Source organism: Schistocerca nitens, chromosome 4 (assembly GCF_023898315.1).
Source record: "Schistocerca nitens isolate TAMUIC-IGC-003100 chromosome 4, iqSchNite1.1, whole genome shotgun sequence".
Taxonomy (NCBI): Eukaryota; Metazoa; Arthropoda; class Insecta; order Orthoptera; family Acrididae; genus Schistocerca; species Schistocerca nitens.
The window spans coordinates 840,043,901-840,056,785 of record NC_064617.1 but is presented as its reverse complement, the minus strand read 5'-3'; the positions used below and the strand labels follow the sequence as shown (position 1 = coordinate 840,056,785).

Genomic DNA, 12,885 nt, shown 5'->3' with positions numbered 1-12,885 from the left:
GTTAGAGTCGTATCTAGACGTATCAAGGATCCCGTATCAGTCCAATTGCACACGCCCAACACCATTACATAGCCTCCACCAGCTTGAACAGTCTCCTGCTGACATGCAGGGCCCATGGATTCATGAGGTTGTTTCCATACCCGTACACGTCCATCCGCTCGATACAATTTGAAACGAGACTCGTCTGACTACGCAACATGTTTCCACTTTTCAACAGTCCATTGTAGGTGTTGACGGGCCTAGGCACGGCGTAAAGCTTTGTGTCGTGCAGTCATCAAGTGTACAAGTGTGGGACTTCGGCTACGAGAGCCCATATCCATGACGTTTCGTTGACTGGTTCGCGCGGTGACACTTGTTGATTGCCTAGCATTGTAATCCGCAGCAATTTTCTGAAAGGTTGCACTTCTGTCACGTTGAACGATTCTCTTCAGTCGTCGTCGGTCCCGTTTCTTGCTGGATCTTTTTCCGGTCGCAGAGATGTGGGAGATTTGATGTTATACCGGATTTCTGATATTGACGGTACACACGTGAAATTGTAGTACGGGAAAATCCCCACTTCATTGCTACCCCGTAGATGCTGTGTCCCATTGCTCGTGCGCCGACTGTAATACCACGTTCAAACTCACTTAAATCTTGATAACCTGCCATTGTAGCAGCAGTAACCGATCTAACAACTGCGCCAGACACTTGTCGTATGTAGGGGTAGCCGACCGGAGAGCCGTATTCTGCCTCTTTACTTATCTCTGTATTTGAATATGCATGCCTATACCAGTTTCTTTGGCGCTGCAGTGTATATTAAAGGTGTGCTACTTATTGTGAAACCAAGTCGTATATTAAAATCATTCTAATACCCTTCTAGTCCCAAAGTTTATTCTGTAGTACCTTCTATGGACCTGGGTAGATAAATGAAACAATAAAATAAAGAATAAGTAAAAACAATAATCGGATTTCGAATCCGTTGTGCAAAAGTAAGAGACCGCGATGCTAGGCCAACGCATTTCGGCGGAGATTTTTGCGCGCTAAAAGGCATCTAAATTACGTTGAAATCTTTGACCTTTGTTTTGCCTAGTATCTACTGATAAGCCGAGACACGTGTTCGCTTATTTTTTCTCCTCTTCAACTGAGCGAAGATTCCGGGAAATCAGGTTATGGCACTGGCAGTGTTCTCGTGAATGTCACAGCGTTGCCCGTGCGCTAAGACTACGAAAACTTCCGCAGAGGTCCCGACTCGACGCTCGAACGCGCAGTTCGTATTGAGACGATACGATATGCGATGTTACACGTGGAATAAACATCACGCGGCTAAGACTCTTACAGATGCAACACTAGTGTTCCCACCGCTGCGATACGACAAGCAGTAAAGACAGCGCGAATATTTTCTGCATGAGTCCCAGTTACGAGCTCTCTACTGAAGTGGACGCTTCGTGACTTATTACTCAAGGCTTAAAATAATTAGGAAAGGTAACGAAATCGTACAGTGCTACCAGAATGAAAAATGCTTCTATTATAGCACGAAAAAGGCGAATATGCCCTCGGCAAAGTTAGAGATGTAAGAGAATGGAACTAACTCCGACTTCTTTTGCAGATTCATGCAAAAGTTGGGGTCGTGCTACGGCTACGGTGGAGTATGATCATACTGCATGTGTTTGCAGGCTCACGATATACTTAGGGAAGTGTTGAATCGTTCGGGGTTGTCAGTAGTATCGAAGGTTGTCAAGAAGTACGTTCTGTCGCTGATCGCATCGCGAACTGTCGTTTCGGACCGCGAAACGTGTGGACTCAACGCAGCAAGGAAGGAATAGTTTCATTTACGGCCTTTACGCCACCTCCTGACACTTTTTCGTGCCGCATCCAGAGACAGTGGTCTTGTGCGTGTTAGCTGCGTTTGCGTGAATGCGCGTGTGTGTGTGTGTGTATGTTGTCTGTTCCATAAGAAGGGCTTCTGGCCCTAAGATTACCTGTTGAGTAGTTGTTTGTTGTGCCTGTCTGTAACTCAACATCTTCGCTATACGGTCAGTAGAAGTCTCTCCTTTTCGTAATCGTGCAAATACTGATGTACTGTTGTTCAGCAGACTGTCTTCGATCACCAATAAAAGTATGTTCACTTATAACCCTAACACCCTCTATATGTAGTACCTGAAAGCCATGTCATATGTGTTGACTTTATACGCTCCATATACACCTACATCTACAATCCGCAAACAACCTTGAGGTGTGTGGAGGAGGGTACTTTATGTACCATTCTTACTCCCCCATTTTCTTGCTCCAGTCGCGAATGGTTCGCGGAAAAACAATTGCTAGTAAACTTCCGTGAGGGCGCCAATCCTTTTAATTTTGCCTTCACGCTCCTTTCGCAAGATGTATGTAAGAGGCAGCAATATACTGGCTGATCCTTTTACAAACGTATGCTCTTGGAACTTTAACAATAAACCTCATCGTGACGCAGGACGTCTCTCTTGTAGCGTATGCCAGTGGTGTTCACAGAATCTCCACGACTGACGCTTTCATGCTAAGTAAATGAAGAACACGAAGGTGGGGAAAAAAGACCCCCCGAACAGGCCTTGCAGGCACAACGGTACCGACCGGCAGGCGTGTCATCCTCAGCCCTTAGGCGTCACCGAATGCGGATACTGAGAGCCAAGTGGTCACCACACCGCTCTCCCAGCCGTTGTCAGTTTTTCGTGCCGCTACTTCTCAGTCAAGTAGGTCTTTAATTGGCCTCACTAGAGCTGAGTGCAGTTCGCTTGCCAACAGCACGCGGCACCACCCGGACGGTGATCCATCCAAGTACGAACCATGCCCGACAGCGCTTAATCGATGATCTGACGGGAACCGGCGTTACCACTGCGGCAAGGCCGTTCCCTTTGGAAATGAACCTATTACGAAATACTCTGCATTGCTACCAATATTTTCTAGTTTCTCTACCAGTCCTATCTGGTACGGTTCACAGACTGAGGAGCAATATTCAAATATTGATCAAACATCGGTTTTCTATCTCCTTCGTGGACGGTCTACATTGTCTGACAATTCTTACAGTGAATCTCAGTCTGACATCTGCCTTAGCTGCGATTAGTTTTACGTGGTTGCCCACTTTAAATGGACGTGACTATTTCCAGTGACTTATGAAATCGTATAGTTGTACAATAACGGGTCTTTCTGTCTTTCTATACACAGCACGTTACATCTGTCCGCATAGCTAATCATCACGCACATGATATGTAGAACACGTAGCCGCTCGGTGTGGCCGTGCGGTTCTAGGCGCTTCAGACTGGAACCGCGTGACCGCTACGGTCGCAGGTTCGAATCCTGCCTCGGGCATGGATGTGTGTGATGTCCTTAGGTTAGTTAGGTTTAAGTAGTTCTAAGTTCTAGGGGACTGATGACCACAGATGTTAAGTCCCATAGTGCTCAGAGCCATTAGAACACATAAAAAACAACTGTTTCACCTGAAATATCTTGACCTCACTAAACACACACACACACACACACACACACACACACACACACACACACACACCACTTTTAGGCCTCTTACGTGACGTGTCTCAAAATTTCATCCACTCTTTCCTTCTTGAGGTTTGTACCTACGACAATTCATTTTTCTTAGCTCAAGAGTTCGGTTTCGACTGGCAGGCGACACCTCATTTATGTCCATCTGTAACTATTCATAGAGTGCTCAGAGCCATTAGAACACATAAAAAACAACTGTTTCACCTGAAATATCTTGACCTCACTAAACACACACACACACACACACACACACACACACACACACACACACACACCACTTTTAGGCCTCTTACGTGACGTGTCTCAAAATTTCATCCACTCTTTCCTTCTTGAGGTTTGTACCTACGACAATTCATTTTTCTTAGCTCAAGAGTTCGGTTTCGACTGGCAGGCGACACCTCATTTATGTCCATCTGTAACTATTCATAGAGGATCTATGTGAGGGTGAATAGACGAGATCTTTTAGAGAGTGAGGTTTGAAGCATCTCAACACTTGGGAATGCTGCATTCAAGTTTACTCTTTTTTCCTCTAAACTTGCGTGACAAAACAAAGACAGATATGGTTATCATGTACTGGGAGAATCCTTGTGATGATGCAGCACGTGATGTGATGTATGGAAATTTAAATAAAAAGGTACGTGTCAAAACCTCCCTCTTGAAGGAAGCAAATAAATAGTTATTCATCTATACTCCAGGAGGAACGTTAACTGCTTTGATAATATCCTGTCAATTTTTTTATGTTCTCGAATCTCGAACATACCTATGCTGTTGTCCACAATTTCATACATAATACTATGGAGAGGTTGGATACAGAATGGTGCAGCAACTGTCGTTGTAGGAAAGCTGGACAGGAGCAGAAATGATTAGCGAACAAGTTAATAACAAATACGAAATTTACTTAAGTTTTATTTCTCCAAACATATGAAGACTCATTAAAAATTATGCAGCAAGAAGTAGAGTCCAACTATCAATGCCAACTAGGTTGAGGGGGTCTGTACTAAGCCCAAACAATGGAGTCAGAACCGCGACTAGATGGCGTCTGCATCTCGCAGTGGAAAGACTATGTGCGACTGGGGCGAGTGCCCATGCTATATGAGAGCAGAAGGGGGCGTTCTTGGTAAAGAGCTGTAGAAGGCGTGATTCAGCGGGCGTGCTCCATTGGGTCCGTGGGATCCAGCATGACCACTATCGGTGTCTGACGGAAACTAGTTGCCAACCTAAAGACGCCAGTAGGGTAGTATCGATAAGTGATACCACATATGCAACTTATGTTCTTCCACTGATATCAAAAACTTGATCCATTAAATTTCAGGAGTGCGGTACTGTAAACTTTATTTCTTATAATATTTCGGCTGTATAACTTTCGGTCATTTTTAGAGTGAGTCGACAGATTGAACTTACATCACTCGTCATGTCCTTTTAAAAAAGTGCATCGCGCTGCTGCATATGCAGCCGCAGGTACACAAGCGCCAAAGACATTGATTGGCAGCAAAGGACGTGCAGGTATAATAAGAGAAGATGGCGCTACAGACTTACCCTACAGACGTCGCTGTGTATGATGCCCCCAAAATTTTATCAGACTACTGTTTACGATTGCTTCGTGTTTTTAATTTCTGTCGTTTGCACACACCAGTTGTTATAAATAGCCGGCCGCTGTGAACGAGCGGTTCCAAGCGCTTCATCGCGGAACCGCGCTGCTGCTACGGTCGCAGGTTCGGATCCTGCCTCGGGCATCGATGTGTGTGATGTCCTTAGCTTAGTTATGTTTAAGTAGTTCTAAGTCTAGGGGACTGATGACGTCATGTGTTAAGTCCCATAGTGCTCAGAGCCATTTGAACCATTTGTTAATAATAGTGTTTCAGTCCTTTCGTGGGGTGTAAGCAAGACATTTTCAGGTGTTTTTTGGTCTTAGATGCATACAGTAATACGACGCAATGGCCTCATTAATATATTTTTCTTTTTTTATACAATTCGAACAACCAAGAAGAGAAATTTTTGATGTTAAAAGGCTGTCTTCGCAATCCAGTATATTCCTTAATACGAGTGACGAAACTGATGTTTGGTCTTTTGGTCTGTGCCATCTTCCCGAAAATTCTAACAACATATTTTGCTGTTGGTCAGAATCTCACGTCTCAAAGCGTTCACCGAGGAAGCTTTGATAGGAAGTCTACAGTCAAGTGACATACATAAACTCACTACAATGAAAATAAGCAGCGCAACTAAAGTTCATACCTTAAAAGAAAATATTACTTGGCGAACATCACTCACGAACGAAATTTACAGTTTATTACATTTATAATTAGAACGATTAGCACACTCGTAAATGTCGCAAAGTGGCATTTTTGATCAAAAGACCTCGACCAGAAGCTAATGTTTTGGGCAGTCGACATGGCTTCTGGTTTGTGATGTCATGACATCTCCCCTTACTGTACCTCAACGGCAAAGGCTATGCATAAACTTGAACTGTGGCTATGTAGACGATCCATGCTGGGGTACTGTTTGTTTCTTTATGAGCTGTACTGTAGCGACATGTACGCGAGTTCAGTAAAGAAAACGCCGGATTCAATTATGTGGCCAGCCAGAACCACTATCCTTGTTAGTTAAATTCTTCACCGAACGAACTCCAAGTGCTCCTCTCACAATCAAGTCCCAAAAAGATTAATTCCACACTACAATTTAGACATTTAATAGGGCATAGCAGTTCACGAAAGGGACAAGAAACGTGGACTCGAGAACAGCTGAACGTGAAATCCGATGCTCTGCTGCCATACACACCGTGACAAGCATCGAAGCGGAGGACGCTCTGAATGATCTTGCTTTGGTGATTAGGTGGAAGATCGACAACCCGGTGAACAAGAGCGAGCTCTATTAACACAAATCGAACAGGGCCACGGGCAGTTCATCCGCGCCTGTACACCGTTTACGGCCTGACAGAAAGCTATGTACGCTGTCGTGTGTTCGCTCCTCTGGGAGCCAGGCACCAAACACCCTATCTAGTATACTCCATAACTCTTTGTAAGGCTACTCCTACGAGACCTAATTCAACAAGCGAATAAGATAGAGTTTTAAGATAGCTTGAGGGGTTTTCTGTTCAGATGAATACTCTTATTAACTTCATCCCTATTACAGTTTTTCAGACTTACCTGCCATTTCTCCCCCTGAGTCACACTTCGAAACTCTTGCACTATGGAGTCCTCGATATCCTTAAAATATCTACAGTGTGTTTCCCTTGAAGTGATTTAGGGATGATGTGGACGAGATCTGAGATGAGGAACCCTGCTCTTGAAATGACTAGATGGAAAATTACGGAGCCATGTATTGTAAGGGGTAACTCTAGCAGCAGAATACGTGATGTTACGAATCGCTGTTTGTGCGATAAAATGAACTGATTAACTGTGTAAGCAGTTGCTTGCTTTGTGCGTCAGACGAAACTAAACGTAGCCTTATTTTATTTGCGGTGGACACAGGTAACCCCATCGATCCTCAAATAAGGTGTGAAGTTCATAGGTTGTACCGGGTAGGCAAAATGAAACTCTGTCAACTGAATGTTCCATCGGTTCTTGGTAGAATTTATTCTAATAGAACTAGCCCGGAAAATATTTCATGAACCTTAAGATAAGCAACACTACTTACGCCATCTGCAGCTGGGACAGACGATGTAAGTTCCGTTACCTATTTTAGGGTTTGTAAAATATTTTCTGGGCATGATTATTGTAAGTCTGAGTACCGACATAGGAAGTTCTAACGCACGCAAGACTACTTAAATGGCTAGTCGAAACGAAGCATGTGGTGCTACTCTACAACGGCTCATGAGTCCAACTCACTACCTGGAAAGGGTATTGCTCACTCCTACGTATGTTTAGTCATCAATCAGCATTCGATCAGTTTGACGTGGACTGATATTGCGCTCGATGTTGCGAGCAGTATCGTACAGGAACACGCGTTACATCCGTACAATTCACAAAATTGCAAGCCGTACGTCCTGTTGACTTTGTGCCTGGCGGTCTGTTTAGCCAATGGTCAAGGCAGCGCAGCATTGCATACCAGTAAAGTTCCCCTTCAAAATCACCATCGAGAGTGCACGCACACGCCATCTATAAAGGGTATTTCAAGAAAGTGTCACTTATTTCTACAGATTTTTTTACAGGAAGGTAGTTTTGTTCAAGCCAACGGCCTTGCCGCAGTGGTAACACCGGTTCACGTCAGATCACCGAAGTCAAGCGCTGCCGGGCTGGGCTAGCACTTGGATGGGTGACCATCCAGTATGCCGAGCGCTGTTGGCAAGCGGGGTGCACTCAGCCCTTGTGAGTCAAACTGAGGAGCTACGTGACTGAGAAGTAGCGGCTCCGGTCTCGTAAACTGACATACGGTCGGGAGAGCGGTGTGCTGACCACATGTCCCTCCATATCCGCAGCCAGTGACGCCTGTTGTCTGAGGGTGACACGGCGGCCGGTCAGTACCGTTGGACCTTCATGGCCTGTTCGGACGGAGAGAGAGTATTGTTCAAGCTAGAAGAAAATTTCCTATAATGATGTGTCCAGTAACCAATGAGTGTTGAGATATGGGTCAGTCTGTTGTCTTTTCCCATTTGTCAGTTCCGTAGAAACAGACATTGCAGGCACTGCCGTACGTGGTTAACACGCATGCTGACATACCTTCCAGCCCTTCTTCGCGGTGAATCGCTTTCAAACACACCTGGCCCCATTCGGAGTCATGATATACGTTGGTTACCTGCTCCTGTACTGTCTGCACATTGTCAATGGGCTGGGCATACACGAAAACCTTTAAATTTCTCCGACAGAATCAGGTTCGGTGAACGGGGAGACCACGCTACCCCGGACCTTCTCGACCAATCCAGCGCCTATGAAACGTTGCAGTTCGCAGAATACTGGGCAGTGCCATGTCGTGTAGAAACTACTCGTATAGTCGTTATGCATTTGCAAGGGTAACATTCTGCAATAACGTCGGTAGTTCATCAGGCGGAAATCGGTGACACAAAGCGCTTGCCCGTCTCTTCGGTAAACTACATGGCCCTACCAGCCTTTCTCAGATAATTACTGCCCATACATGACACTGATACGAACCTGATGCCTCACCGCATGATTACTGGAGGATTTGCATTGTAGTAACTTACACTCATGTTCAACAAAAACAGAACACCTTGAACGACTAGAGATAGGACGTTCATATTCACAGGGCATGTACATTACTATGTTCCGCAGGAATGGTTAACATTTGAACCACGTTATCCCACGGGTTGAAGGTCAACATCGATAGCGCGGCGCCACACCCCCTATAGGTAAAATGTACGTGAGGCACTTCTTACCACTGTAGACTAAAATCAGTGTGATTTGTGCAGACGTGCAGAATGCCTCGCAGACGCATGCACGAACCGTACTGTCGAATCAGTGAGTCTGAAAGAGGGCACGTTATTGGTGTGGGAGAATGTAATGCATCTTTCTGGGAAATTGCTGTTCATGTGGGCGAAGTGTCTCATCAATGCAACGAGTGTGTGCAAAATGGTTCACGGAAGACCGTAGAACACGACGAGATGGGTCTGGTCGCACCACCCAAACCAACCGCTGAGAAGATCGACTCCTCATCCAAATGGCACTGCAAGACAGATCTGCGTCCTCCTCGGTTCTGGCGTAATAGTAGAACAGTGTAACACATCGTACTCAACACGGGTGACAGTCCGTGGTTACGTGCGTGTCGTCCACTTCTCAGCCTACCTTTGACGAATGTACAGAAACATGCTAGACGGCAGTGGTGTATGGAACGACGCCAGTGGGGACTGCAATGGCATCAGATAGTGTTTTCGGACGAATCCATTTTCTGTTTGTTTGAAAATGATGGCACCATTATGGTTCACTGCAGAGGGGGAGTGGCGCCACAGTGACTGCATTCGCACAAGACATACAGCGCCAACTCAAGGCCTTATGGTGTGGGGTGCAACCACAAATCACAGTTGGTGCGTGTCCAGGCCACTGTGACCAGTGTGACCTATGTGAATGACATCCTGCAACCCATATCCATACACTTTCTTCACAACACCTCAGACGCCATTTTTCAGCAAGACAATGCACGACTACGGACGTACTTTCTTCGTGTCACAGGAGTCAGCCTTGCCCTGGCCCGCCGGATAACCAGACTTGTCACCAGCAGAAAATGTGTGGGATATGGTGAAACTAAAGGTGCAGCGCTGTGACCCAATGTCGACCGCCACAGATGAACTTTGGCTGGCTACACCACAGGACGCCATTCGCGCCTTATACGCCTCACTGCCATCACGCATGGTGCAAGTTCTCACTGCCCACGGCGGACCTGCGCCTACCAGACAACAGGACACATGCTACGTCAAGTTGACTGAAATGCTAATCATTTCTGCAGAACATACATATCCTCTGAATATGAACATCCTATGTCTAGTCATGCGAAGTGTTCTGTTCTTTCCTGAACAAGAGTGTACTTTGCCATCTCTTGTGAATCTTGTCACACCTTTAAACAAAATGCAGGCTGTGAAATGCGGATCTTCAACGCCAGTATACCAACACGTACTGGTTTCCAGACATACCACTACAGGAACTTCTCTTCTAGTACTGACAAGTACTACTTCCTTTAGGAATACTTGAGTACCTTTTGTTGAACTAACTGTGCCGTTTAACACAGGTAGTCAAGTATAAAAGCTGAAATGCTCGATACAAAAGCGAATAAGGGCATCAGCGGCCAATGAAATATATATGAAAGTGAACAATGCTAGTAAGCGTAACATCGGAGTCACGTTCAAATACATAACTCAAAGAAGAAAATTAAGACTAACCCACTTTTACTCGCCAATAGGCAAAAACTAAAATAGCTTTTTAGTAAGGTGTTATAGAAAGACTTTGCCGCTGAAGTGGCCAGAAAACTATTGTAAAAACAAGAGACACTATGAAGAGTAGATTAAGGAAGCTGTGTATCGGAAATCATTGTAGAGAGAAAAGTTACTCGGTTATGTGAGGAGGCACCAAGGTAAAGCTGCCCCACCACTGAAAGTAGCAACGTAGCAAAATTCAGAAATCGCATACTATGATTACAATAAACAGCGCGCTCTAGACCTGCCGTATAGGAGTGGCGCGTTGCCACGAAGAATCTCTTGACAATAACATCGAAACAGCAAAAAAAAATGAGGGAAAAAACACTATCTAGACGAACATGTTCAGTATTCAGCTTTGATTTCCATGGCCATAATTTTTCCCAACGTTTACGACGCTGCTCGTCGTTACCAGTCCACCTACAGTGCAGGCTACGCGAAAAAGATCGCATTCCCTGTCTCCGAAAGATGCTCCTTGGTGAAATCCTTTACAATACTGATTACTGAGAGTCTTGGGTTAACAAACGCAAAGATGAAAACGAGAAAGGAAGACTCAATGATTAAAAAATGGACAAAAAATAATATTATAAGCTGCGATGAGGTGATGTGGTCACACCTCTGAGCTTCTCAGGCACAACAGTGCCCGTGTAGTGGACAACTTGACGGAATGAACAGGATGGACCCACAAGGTTCAGACGCGGCCGTGCTTACTGGTAACCGGCCTCCCGAACAAACACAAACACACGTACGACACACACACACACACACACACACACACACACACACACACACACACACACACAGCCCACGCGTCCAGCTGCTATGCGTCACAGAACAGCTGAAGTGGCCAAGTCAGATAAGCGGCACGTCAGGATAAAACGTAATCCGCTGTCATAGCCGACAGAGCTATGACTATCAACTCTTCGCCTAAGCGCGCATCATCACATGTCCCAGTCAATCATACGTGTGTGCAGACAGACAGTACTCTATACGTTGGTGAAACATCCATTCGCTCACTATTATTATTGCACACTCATCACTCCGTGCGTTTAATTGCAGATGTGTTGTTAGCTTTTGCCGGGTGTAGCACAGTAGCTAAATTCAAATTTATGAGCCGCCATCAAGCGCTGAAGTACATTTGTAACCGAGCTCACCAAAGCACACTGTGCGATGGCACTGAACCTACTAATAATAGTTTCGAATCCGGGTGCTGGGAGAATTTCTCAGTCCCCATTTGCGGCATCCTTGAATGGGAAAGGTGGTAGCGAAGAGGGCTACTAAACACCTCGAAGAAAGCCTCTCCCTCCTTATAATTAATGTTTTCCATGTATTCCTTCGCCCAAAAAACTTCGCGATCTTGAAAGGCCTCATTGGAGGATGGATCGCCTTCAACAGTGTCACCGAGTGAGATGGCGTACTGCTTCATCTGCATTGACACTCTGCAAATCACACTTAAGTGCTTGACAGAGGGCTTAGCGAACCACCTTCACAATAATTCTCCATTATTCCAATCTGTAATAGCCCGCGGAAAAAACGAACACATGTATATTTCCGTGTGAGCTCTGATTTCCCTTATTTTGTTATGATGATCGTTTTGCCATATGTAGGTCGGCGTCAACAAAATATTTTCACTTTCGTAGGAGAAAGTTGGTGATTGATATTTCCTGAGAAGATTCCGCCACAACGAAAAACGCCTTTGTTTTATTGGTGACCATCCCAAATCCTGTATCATGTCAGTGACACTCTCTCCCCTATTTTGAAACGAGCTGGTCTTCTTTCAACTTTCTCGATGTAATCCGTTAATCCTATCTGGTAAGGATCCCACACCGTGCAGCAATACTTCAAAAGAGGACGGACAAGCGTAGTGTAGGCAGTCTCCTTAGTAGATCTGTTACATTTTCTAAGTGTTCTGGCAGTAAAACGCAGTCTTTGGTTTGCCTTGCCCACAACATTTTCTATGTGTTCCTGCCAATTGAAGTTGTTAGTAATTCTAATTCCAAGGTATTTAGTTGAATTTACGGCCTTTAGGTTTGACTGATTTATCGTATAACCGAATTTAACAGGTTCGTTTTAGCATTCATGTGGATGGCCTCACTTGTCATTACTTAAGGTCAATTACCAACTTTCTTACCACACAGATATCTTTTCTAAATAGTTTTGGAATTTGTTTTGATCTTCTGATAACTTTTCTAGGCGATAAACGACAGCATGGTCTACAAACAATCTAAGACTGCTGCTCAGATTGTCTCCTAAATTGATTATACAGACATGGAACAGCAGAGTGCCTATAACACTACCTTGGGGAACGCCATAAATCAGTTCTGTTTTACTCCATGACTGTGTGAATTGCTACTGACTGCGAACTCTGACCGGAAATCACGAATCCAGTCACGTAACTGAGACGATATTCCTTAGCACTCAGTTTCACCAAAAGCCGCTTGTGTGCTACAGTGTCAAAAGCCTTCCGGAAATCTAGAAATACGGAATCAATTTGGACTTGCATTTGGAAGAACAGCTTTTGA

General features: G+C 45.0%; 1 protein-coding gene and 1 pseudogene across 1 annotated transcript in view; one reads left to right on the top strand and one right to left on the bottom strand.

The window, feature by feature from the left end:
* Positions 1-12,885, bottom strand: part of LOC126253274 (serine/threonine-protein phosphatase rdgC) — a 1,933,713-nt gene that overhangs the window by 1,663,850 nt on the left and 256,978 nt on the right. The gene's annotated exons all lie outside the window — the stretch shown is intronic.
* Positions 7,676-7,793, top strand: LOC126253957 (5S ribosomal RNA; annotated as a pseudogene).